Below are 11,595 nucleotides of genomic sequence, written 5' to 3'. Positions count from 1 at the left end.
ACCCTCCTTCCCCCCATCTCCTACCACAAACACCCCCCCCCCACCCTGACCACCCCACGGATCACCCACCCCCACCCCATCTCCCTCTCCCCCCAACTCCCACCACAAACCTCCCTCCCCCTGACCACCCCATGGATCACCCTCCTTCCCCCATCTCCTACCACAAACACCCCCCCCCACCCTGACCACCCCACGGATCACCCACCCCCACCCCACCTCCCTCTCCCCCCAACTCCCACCACAAACCTCCCTCCCCCTGACCACCCCATGGATCACCCTCCTTCCCCCCATCTCCTACCACAAACACCCCCCCCCCACCCTGACCACCCCACGGATCACCCACCCCCACCCCATCTCCCTCTCCCCCCAACTCCCACCACAAACCTCCCTCCCCCTGACCACCCCATGGATCACCCTCCTTCCCCCCATCTCCTACCACAAACACCCCCCCCCCCACCCTGACCACCCCACGGATCACCCACCCCCACCCCATCTCCCTCTCCCCCCAACTCCCACCACAAACCTCCCTCCCCCTGACCACCCCATGGATCACCCTCCTTCCCCCCATCTCCTACCACAAACACCCCCCCCCCACCCTGACCACCCCACGGATCACCCACCCCCACCCCATCTCCCTCTCCCCCCAACTCCCACCACAAACCTCCCTCCCCCTGACCACCCCATGGATCACCCTCCTTCCCCCCATCTCCTACCACAAACACCCCCCCCCACCCTGACCACCCCACGGATCACCCACCCCCACCCCATCTCCCTCTCCCCCCATCTCCCACCACAAACCTCCCTCCCCCTGACCACCACATGGATCACCCTCCTTCCATCACCTACCACAAACCCCCCCCCCCCCCACGGATCACCCACCCAACCACCCTCCCCACCCCCACCACGAACCCATCTCTCCCCACCCCCTCCCCCTCCCCTTCCTCCTCCCCCACCCCCCTCCCCCGGGCCTACCTCTCCCTCACACCGCCGATCCGTCCCGCCGGCAGCCGCGTGGCACCGCTACGTGACGTCACCCCGCCCGCCATCTCCCGGCCCTCTGACGTCTCCCCGCCCCCCGACGTCGCCCTGTCCCTGCTGTCTCCCGCCCGCACACTCGGTCCAGTACTGGATCGAACCGAGATCAGCACCAGGCCCGTTTGCCGGATCAATCCCACGGCGCATCGCGCTGAGTTGACAGAGACTCTCTGTGAGGTGAGGTGGGCTGGGCCCGTGGAAGTTCCCCCCCCCCCCCACTACCGCCTCGATGAAGGCCTCAAGCCCGACACGTCCGCCCTGTACCTCTGGGACACTGGGTGACCGGCTGGGCCTCTCCAGCACCTTGTGTGGTTTCACTTCAACCCACTGCTGAGGAAGGGCCCACTGAGGTGGGCAAAGGAAGATGAAGGCAAACGTGACCCAGCTGATCAGATATAGGCAGGGGGCCAGGTCCTGTTGTGTGTGACTGGCGAGAGAGGGTCAGGCTTGGGATGGAGTCAGGCTGGAGATGGGCTAGGATCAGGCTTGGGAGGGTCAGGCTGGACTTGGAGACGGCTAGGGACAGGCTTGGGATGGAGATGGGCTAGGGTCAGGCTTGGGATGGAGTCAGGCTGGACTTGGAGACGGGCTAGGGACTGGCTTTGGATGGAGTCAAGCTGGAGATGGAGACGGGCTAGGGTCAGGCTTGGGATGGAGACAGGCTGGAGATGGAGACGGGCTAGGGTCAGGCTTGGGATGGAGTCAGGCTGGAGATGGAGATGGGCTAGGGTCAGGCTTGGGATGGAGTCAGCCTGGAGATGGAGACAGGCTAGGGTCATGCTTGGGATTGAGTCAAGCTGGAGATGGAGACGGGCTAGGATCAGGCTTGGGATGGAGACGGGCTAGGGTCAGGCTTGGGATGGAGTCAGGCTGGAGATGGAGACGGGCTAGGATCAGGCTTGGGATGGAGTCAGGCTGGAGATGGAGACGGGCTAGGTTCAGGCTTGGGAGGGAGTCAAGCTGGACAGAGATGGGCTAGGGTCAGGCTTGGGATGGAGTCAAGGTGGAGATGGAGACGGGCTAGGATCGGGCTTGGGATGGAATCAGGCTAGGGTCAGGCTGGAGATGGAGACGGGCTAGGATAAGGCTTGGGATGGAGTGAGGCTAGGATCAGGCTGGAGGGCGGGCTGAAGGGGTACCAGGTCTCGGAACCTGGACACGAGAGGATTCCAAGGGCGCTGAAAGGTCCTGGTCTTGTCCAAGGTTCAGATCTGGAGCTCAGGCTGCTTGCTGATGGTTTGGACTGGAGCTGGAAGTAATCCACAGACACATTCAGATTTCAGATTTATTGCCAGAGTACGCTCATGATATTACGAACAAACCTGAGATTATTTTTCCCGTGGGCCAGGCAGAATTATCACTTATTGGTGGTGCAAAAAAACTGACTCAACCTCACATGTAAACAAATAAAGAACTGTAAACAGATAACGAATGTAAACAAACTGTGAGATACAGAGAGAATAAAAAAAGACAATAAAATGTACAAGTAAGAGTCCTTAAATGAGTCCCCAATTGAGTTTGTTGTTGAGGAGTCTGATGGAGGAGGGGGAGCAGATGATCCTGAACCTGGTGGTGCAAGTCTTGTGGCGCCTGTACCTCTTTCCTGAAGGCAACAGTGAGAACAGAGTGTGTGTTGGGTGGACTTTGATGATTGTTGCTGCTCTTCAACGACAATGTTCACTGTAGGTGTTCTCGATAAGTGGGGAGGGTTTTGCCTGTGATGTCTTAGGCTGTGTCCAAGACCTTTTGCAGGGCTTTATACTCAGGGACACTTGGTGACTCTTTCCTTCTCTTTCTCTGACTGTAAGAGTCCCATCAGGCAATTTCTGCTAATGGCAAATCTGTCTGCCTTATGGATGAAAGGAAATTTTGTGTAATATGATAACTATTTTTATTACATGGACAATAAATTGAATTTTGAATCATCTGCTGAGGAGAACCTGACACTTACTCCAGGCTAGCTCACTTCTCAACCTCTGTCAATAATTTGAAAGTCAACCTTCCCACTGCCAAGAGGATGGAAAGTTGCTGAGAGCTTGTCTAGTGGGGTTCCAGAAGCATGAAATATGGCACTTCTAGATTCAAGAACAGGATTTGTTTCTAATTTAAATTTTAAAAACTTAAATTTAGACATACAGCACAGTGACTGGCCCTTTTGGCCCACAAGGGGGTGAAAAAGGAAAATCTTCAGACGCTGTGATTATAGCAAAAACACAAATGCTGGAGGAACTCAACCAGTCTTGCAGCATCCATAGGAAGTAAAGATTTCTGATGTTTCAAACCTGAGCCCTTCAAGGTAATGAGGAAGGGCTCAGGCTAGAAACGTTGGTAATATATCTACAGACGCTATGAGGTCTGCTGAGTTTCTCCAGCATTTGTGTTTTTACCTTTTGGCCCATGAGCCCCATGCTGCCCAAATGTCCCAATTGACTTACAACCCCTGTACATTTTGAAGGGTGGGAGGAAACTGGAGCCCACACAGACACAGGGAGAATGTACAAATTCCTTACAGACAGCTCAGGATTTGAACCTAGTCTCTGGCCCTGTAATAGCATTCTGCTAACTACTACGCTAACTGCCACTCCACTACTTATCTAGCTCTTGGACCTCCTTGTACTACCCTGAAGAGGGAAAGAAACTGAGGGAGAGGCTGAGGTGATGGGAACAAGATGAAAGACCTGACCATTTCTACCCATGGATGGTGCCTGACCTGCTGAGTCCCTGTGGTGTCTCAACAATTCAGAAATGGAGACATTGTGTGATCTGGAGTAAATGCACCTCCCACACTCTGGCGGTGGACATCTGACTGATCCCGAGTCAACACACCCAGCTCCCACGCACTCAGAGTTATACAGCATGGATGGAACCAGAGGTTACACTCTCTCCAGTGTCACTGGGATTGCAAGACAGCAACTCTACTGTGTGTGCCACACACAGTGTATTTCCTGCCATTCCCTGCTGAATGGGTTACAGTCACCCCACCAGGCACTGATATCCTCTTTGCCAACCTTGGTGTTGTATCTTGTCCACATTTCCTGAAAGGGGGTGGGGGGGGGGTTGTCATTTTAGGCTGGGGGCAGGCACCTTGAGTGTAGCATGGACAGCCTGGCACACATGGTTCTGGATGATAAAAATGGCACCTCAGTGTTGCCGGCAATCCCCTGGGATCGCTGGATGCGTCAGGAAGTTAACAATGATGAGGTTCTGTGGTCCGGGTAATTCCTCGCAGAATATCCCACAGTGAACTGGAGACAATACGAGGAGAGTCAACACGGTTAGAGTAGCGATTAGCATGACGCTATTACAGTGTCAGCGACCCAGGTTAGAATCCAGCACCGTCTGTAAAGAGTTAGTACATTCTTCCCGTAAACTGCATGGATTTCCTCCGGGTGCTTCCACGTTCCAAACACGTATGGGGTTGGCAGGTTTATTGGACATGGATGTATTTGGGTGTTGGTCTCGTGGGCCAGAAGAGCCTGATAACATGCAGTAGCTCTGAATCTTCGGGGGGGGGGGGGGGAAAGTCATAATCTTGGAAAAGTAAAGCTGTCATAGAACCCTACAGCACAATACAGGCCCTTCGGCCCACAGTGTTGTTTCAACCTAAACAAACCTACTCCATAATAAATTCTAAACCTTCCCTGTTTTACATCTCATTTTTTTCCCCATTTCTTGCAAGTTACCCAGGCCTTTTAGAGGTCCACACCCCAAAGAAGGCTCGCCAGCGGCTATATTGTGTGAGGATTTGGAGGAGATTCGATATGTCATCAAAATCTCTTGCAAATTTCCACAAGTGTTCCATGGAGAGCATTCTGACTGGTACAGAGGTGCCAATGCACAGGACAGGAAAACGCTACAGAGAGTTGTAACGGCCAGCGACATCACGGGCATCAGTCTTCACTCCATCCAGAACATCTACAAGAGGCTGTGTCTTAAGAAAACAGCTTATATCCTCAAGCCCCACCGCCCAGGCCATGCCCTCTTCACTCTGCTATCATCGGGAAGGAGGGACAGGAGCCTGAAGACGAACACTGAATGGTACAAAAAAACCTTCTTCCCCTCTACCATCAGATTTCTGAACGGACAATGAACCACAGATACCATCTCGCGTTCTCTTCTTTTGCACCAATTTATTTATTTTTAAATGTAATTTATAGCAATACTGCACGGAGATGCTGCCGCAAAAAAATGAATTTTGTGACATATTCATGAGAATAAATTCTGATTCTGATTCACTAATAGACTGGCCTTTGAAACTCTTGTTCACAGGGATGGTAGATAAAGAGAAGTTTAAGCAAATTTTTACCTAATTGCTGCTGTGACAACAAAGAAGGCGATCCACGCAGTGAAAGCTGCTCTGTGATACATTGCTGCTTACACACGTTGACTTGAGTGGAGGGACAAAGGCTGTAGATGCTGGAACCTCACTGGTGGAAAACCAATAAACTGCTGGAGGGTGAGTGGGTCAGGCATCATCTGTGAAGGCAGGAGTCATCTGATCAGATTGATTTTTGTCATTGACCCACGATATCTGTTCAATGATGATCAATGAGAGAAAGCCTGGTAGAGAGAGGCCTGTGTTTTTAACATCTAGAAACCACAGAGGTCTGTACTCATGCTGGGCAGCGGACCAGGCTCTGGTGGGGGGGGGGGAGGGGGGGGTCAGCGGACTGGCGCAGGAGAGTGGAGAAACTGCCCTCTGCCAAGAAGTAGTCTGGGAGATGAGCCACAATACCAGCAGACAAGAGAGGGGCTCAGTGGTTGAATGACCCACACTGGCTGTGGGCTGCCGGACGCTAGCTCACAGGAACCAGGTATTGGAGCCAGGATTCGAGAGGATGCCAAGGGCAAGAAGGGCTCCCGAAGGGCCTCAGGCACTAAAGGCTTCCTCATCACATTGGCAGCTTGGATCTGGAGCTCAGATTGTCAATGAATTGAACTGACTGCAGAGGACTATTGTCCCTTGCCACCCTACGTTCTCCATCTATCCCTCAATTGGTGATGGGGGTGTGGGTGCATCCCATCCCAACCAGGAAAAGTCGAGAAAAAGAAAACAGCCTGAGCTCTTGCTGCCGTGTCACAACAAACCCATAAACCCCTGATTTGTATTCATACCTATGTGGTGAGTGTCCTGAATGTTGTGTGTAACTGTGGTTGGTTAGGTGTTAAATGTGGAGGAGGTTTTCAGTTGGTTGTTTTTCCAGACTCTTTTGTGTAGTCTTCCAAAGGCGCTATTTGCCTTGGCGAGTCTGTTGTCTATCTCATTGTCTGGAAAAACAACCTACTGAAAAACCTCACAAAGATTAGTGTATACAGAGCCGTTGTCATACCCACACTCCTGTTTGGCTCCGAATCATGGGTCCTCTACCGGCATCACCTACGGCTCCTAGAACGCTTCCACCAGCGTGGTCTCCGCTCCATCCTCAACATTCATTGGAGCGATTTCATCCCTAACATCGAAGTACTCGAGATGGCAGAGGCCGACAGCATCGAATCCACGCTGCTGAAGATCCAGCTGCGCTGGGTAGGTCACGTCTCCAGAATGGAGGACCATCGCCTTCCCACGATCGTGTTATATGGCGAGCTCTCCACTGGCCACCGTGACAGAGGTGCACCAAAGAAGAGGTACAAGGACTGCCTAAAGAAATCTCTTGGTGCCTGCCCCAAGGACCACCGCCAGTGGGCTGATCTCGCCTCAAACCGTGCATCTTGGCGCCTCACAGTTCGGCGGGCAGCACCCTCCTTTGAAGAAGACCGCAGAGCCCACCTCACTGACAAAAGACAAAGGAGGAAAAACCCAACACCCAACCCCAACCAGCCAATTTTCCCTTGCAACCGCTGCAACCGTGTCTGCCTGTCCCGCATCGGACTTGTCAGCCACAAACGAGCCTGCAGCTGATGTGGACATTTACCCCTCCATAAATCTTCGTCGGCGAAGCCAAGCCAAAGAAGAAATGTGGAGGGGGCAGGGAAGGGGATAGAAAAAGCTTGAACTCTACAGAAAACCTTGTACAAAATGGATCATTGTAAATTGTAGTCAATGCTGATACTGTTAACATTGACATTGATAATGTTGATAACTGAGTTTAAGTTTGGAAAATCCGGTGAAATCTCCAGGGGCATTTTGAGATGATCTTTGGATCTTTGGCTTGGCTTCGCGGACGAAGATTTATGGAGGGGGTAAAAGTCCACATCAGCTGCAGGCTCGTTTGTGGCTGACCAGTCTGATGCGGGACAGGCAGACACGGTTGCAGCGGCTGCAGGGGAAAATTGGTTGGTTGGGGTTGGGTGTTGGGTTTTTCCTCCTTTGCCTTTTGTCAGTGAGGTGGGCTCTGCGGTCTTCTTCAAAGGAGGTTGCTGCCCGCCAAATTGTGAGGCGCCAAGATGCACGGTTTGAGGCGATATCAGCCCACTGGCGGTGGTCAATGTGGCAGGCACCAAGAGATTTCTTTAGGCAGTCCTTGTACCTTTTCTTTGGTGCACCTCTGTCACGGTGGCCAGTGGAGAGCTCGCCATATAACACGATCTTGGGAAGGCGATGCTGATACTGTTAACGTTGACATTGATAATGTTGATAACTGAGTTTAAGTTTGGAAAATCCGGTGAAATCTCCAGGGGCATTTTGAGATGAAGGTTTGATATAATTGCTGCAGGTTTGGGTTGATACCAGCAGAGGGGAGTGCTGATCCATGGACAGTTTGGGAGCTGCGCGCATTGCCTGGGAAACATTTCTTCTGAAGCATACCAGATCCTGGCTCTCTGCTTCCATTCCAGAGCCTGCCTCACATCCGGATTCATCTTTGGAGATCCAGTGCTCCAGATACTTAAGGACAGGAGAAGATAGGGTTGAACCATTCTTCCATCTCCAACTCATTCAGGTTACAGGAATTCAGAATCAGAATTTATTGTTGTGAACATGTCACGAAATTCAGTTTTGTAGCAGTGTCAAAATAAATACAAATCGTGGAAGAAAAAGACAGTACGACAGGGTCTGTGGTTCATTGGTCATTCAGAAATCTGCTGGCAATGGGGAAGAAGCCATCCTTGTGCTACTGAATGTTTGTCTTCGGGCTCCTATAACTTTTTCCCTTTGCTAACAGAGTGAAGAAGGCATGGTGTGGGTGGTGGGAGTCCTTGAGAATAGAGGCTGCTTTCTTAAGCCACTGCCCTCTTGTAGATGGGGGAGGGGGAGAAGCAAGATGATGGGGAGGAGAGGTAAAAGGGGGAGGACGCCCAATGCCAGAACAGAGCTGGAGCTGGCAGTAACAGTGAAGGTCCTGTCAGTGGCCATGGACAAGCCCTAGCCCCACCAGATGGAGAGTCAGCACCAGACCTCCTTACCCCAGCCTCAACTCCCAGCAGCTGCTCCCCCTCCCCATCCCGCCGGTGACTGGGAAGAGAGGCAACTGTGCATTGGGTCGCTTCCCTCATCATGCACTCGGCTGAGAACACTGTAATGGCGCAGGTGTCTGCAAAGACCAGTGGCAGCAGCGTTCCCAAAGAGAGCACGACAGGAGCAGGAGTCGTCCATCCGGCCCGTCAAACCTGCTCCCACGTTCAGTGAGGTCACAGCTGATCTGGCCATGGACCCAGCTCCGTCTTGTCCCCATAATCCTTAATTCCCTGATGATGCAAAAATCAATCTTACTGTATCTTAAATATATTTAATGAGGCAACCTCTACTGCTTCCTCGGGCAGAGATTTGCACAGAAAGATCAGTCAGGAACTTGAAAATATTTGGTATGTAAATGTGTATTTTTTGATTGTTGAAACTATTACAAATTAGCACTGTTGAGTAAATAGTATTAAGGACATATATTTCTTAATAAAAGTCTGGTAACACAATGTGCATGTAAGAGTAAAAACGTGTTTGTAATATTTGTTCAGGACTTGAGACTCTCAAACATCTGTAGTTTATTGTATGTGGCTCTTAGGTTAAGCATGTTTAGCCTCCCCTGCTATGTACCCAGCACCTCAGGTGCCCATGCCCTCTGGTTTAGACCTCGATCACCAAGGACAAGGTCAAACAGGGAACAGGAACAGAATGAGGTTGATCGTCATGAACATGTGTCACAAAATACATTGTTTAAGGAGGCATCACAGGTGCAAAAAATTGCTATTAATTACATTTCCTTTAAATGCACGATTTAAAAATAAATAATTAGTGCAAAAGGAGGGAAAAATGTGAGGAAAACACCAGCTCCCCCCCACTCCGTTCAATTCCATTGATTCCATTGCTAATGCTTCCATCGAAGCTGGGTCTAGATCCTGGAAATTCTGCCCAACAGAGGGTCTTCCCAGAAGGAAGGCAAGAGTTCACAAAACTCACCTCCAATTTGGTCACAACAATTCGGGGAGAATAATAAAAGCCACGCCAGCTTTCCTTCATCAAAAATGTTGACTTTGCTGTTTTAACCAATCTCTCTCTCTCTCTCTCTCTCTCTCTCTCTCTCTCTCTCTCTCTCTCTGTAACTGTGCTCTGTACAGTATTTGTAATGGATGTCCTACGCTGGGCTGCTTGCTGTACTTTTCTCACTGTACCTCGGTACACAATAATAAACAAACTTTAGTTGATCCACTCTTGGCCAAGAGTCTGAATCCCGTGATTACTGCCTCGAAAGGCACTTTGGCAGGTTACTGCCTGAATCGAAATTCTTAATTCATAATTCTTATGAGGCAAGGTTAGCAGGACTGGGCTTTTCTCTTTGGAGCAAAGAAGGGTGAGAAGTCACTTAATAGGTGTCTACAAGATTATGAGACACATGGATAGGGTGGACAGCCAGCACCATTTTTTTCCAGGGCAACAGTAGCAAATATCAGAGGACATCTGTGCAAGGTGGGGGGGGAGGGAGGAAAGTTTAGGGGAGACATTAGGGGTAAGGTTTTTTTTACACAGAGTTGTGGGTGCCTGGAATACATTGGCTGGGGTGGTGGTGGAGATGGGAACAATGGGGACTCTTGGACAGGCACATGGATGCAAGAAAAATAGAGAGTTATGGGTGAGAGGTAAGGAAGGTTTAGATTGTTGAGCAGGTCAGCACAATATTGTGGGCTGAAGGGCCTGGACTGTGCTGTAGTGTTTCAAGTTCTAGAAAATGTTTAGAGGAATACAGGTGAAGCAGGCAGATGGGGTGAGCTCAGGCGGCCAACATCAGGAACGAGTGGGACTGACGGACCTGTTTCTGTGCTGTAGAACTTACTCGATTGATGGAAAGGTGGGAGGTGAAATACCAAGAAATGTGAAATGTTACACGAGAAGAATGAGAAGAGACAATATGGTTCCACAATGATTCATGGAGAGATCTGTGGGTATTGATTAAAACCAGCAGAGCAGGTTATTAAAAATAACAACCGAGGCTTTATAAATAGAGGTGCCGTGTGTACACTATGCCTCTTTATAAAGCCTCAGAGAATCTTTACCAAGTGACAATAAAAAAAAATTGGCTGAGCTGGAAACCAAAGATAAAAACATCACACGCAGCAGATGCCAGCTACATCTGTGCGAAAGAAACAGACACGTTGTAGGTCACAAAGCTGGGAAGGAAACTACAGAGGGGTTCGTAAAACACAAACGTCTGCAAACGCCATGGTTAAAGTAAAAACACGATGCTGGAGAAACTCAGCAGGTCACATGGTGAACTTTATAAAGCAAAGATAAAAATACATAACCAGCATTCAGGCTTGAGCCCTTCATCAAGGAATGAGCAAAATGTAGGGGGAGAGTGGGTTAGGGAGAAAAGGGGTCAGGGAGAATGGGTCAGAGGTAGAGGGGATCAGAGGTGATCGGGGAAGAGAGGGGCGTAAGGGGAGAGTCAGGTGAGAGGCTGAAAGATCTGGGTGGAGAGGGAAGGGGAGAAAGAAAGAGGGGGTAAAAAGAATTGAGAGGAGAAGGAATTGTGAGCGAATGTGGGGGAAGAGAGAATGTGTGGAGTGGGTGATAGGAGTGATGTATCATCCCTAATAAAGGGAGTCGTTGGGTTCACAGAACATGAAGGCCCGACAATATTGGCATCTCCAGTTAATGGTTGTGTTGTGCTGCAGTGTGATAACTGTCGGGATAATGGAGGGGCAAATGATGCCTTGATCATGGGAGACTAACCTACCAACTTGACTAATTTACATTTGCTAAACAACTTAGAAAATGAACTCACAAACTGCCTTCTAGATCAATTTGCCAACGTGACATGGTTGGCGTAGCAGTTAGTGCGATGCTGTTACCGCACCTGCAATCAGGACTAGGGTTCAAATCCCGCGCTGTCTGTAAGGAATTTGTATGTTCTCCCCGTGTCTGCGTGGGTTTTCCCTGGGGTTCCAGTTTCCTCCCTCCCTCCAAAATGTACTGGGATTGTAGGTTAATTAGGGTGTTTGGGCTTGCGGACCAGAAGGGCCTTTTACCGCGCTGTATGTCAAAATAAATTCTCCACAATCCCACTACTCTCTGTGAGAAGAGGTTCCCCCTTATATTCCCCCTAAATTTTTCCCTTTTCACCCATGTTCTCTGGTTTGTGTCTCAGCCCATCATTTAATCATGAGCTGATCCATTTTCCCACTCAGCCCCAC

The 11,595-nt window shown here is 50.3% G+C and overlaps 1 long non-coding RNA gene across 1 annotated transcript; it reads left to right on the top strand.

Annotated features, from left to right (window-relative positions):
• Positions 1-1,054: 1,054 nt before the first annotated feature.
• On the top strand, positions 1,055-5,274 carry LOC138748513 (uncharacterized). The gene is made up of 2 exons (XR_011348089.1): positions 1,055-1,212; positions 4,715-5,274. It is a non-coding gene; the product is annotated as an uncharacterized lncRNA (long non-coding RNA).
• Positions 5,275-11,595: the final 6,321 nt, after the last annotated feature.

The sequence above is a fragment of the Narcine bancroftii genome, chromosome 13 (genome assembly GCF_036971445.1).
Source record: "Narcine bancroftii isolate sNarBan1 chromosome 13, sNarBan1.hap1, whole genome shotgun sequence".
Classification (NCBI taxonomy): Eukaryota; Metazoa; Chordata; class Chondrichthyes; order Torpediniformes; family Narcinidae; genus Narcine; species Narcine bancroftii.
Note: the sequence above shows the minus strand (reverse complement) of the source record. Positions and strands in the feature narration are given on the sequence as shown.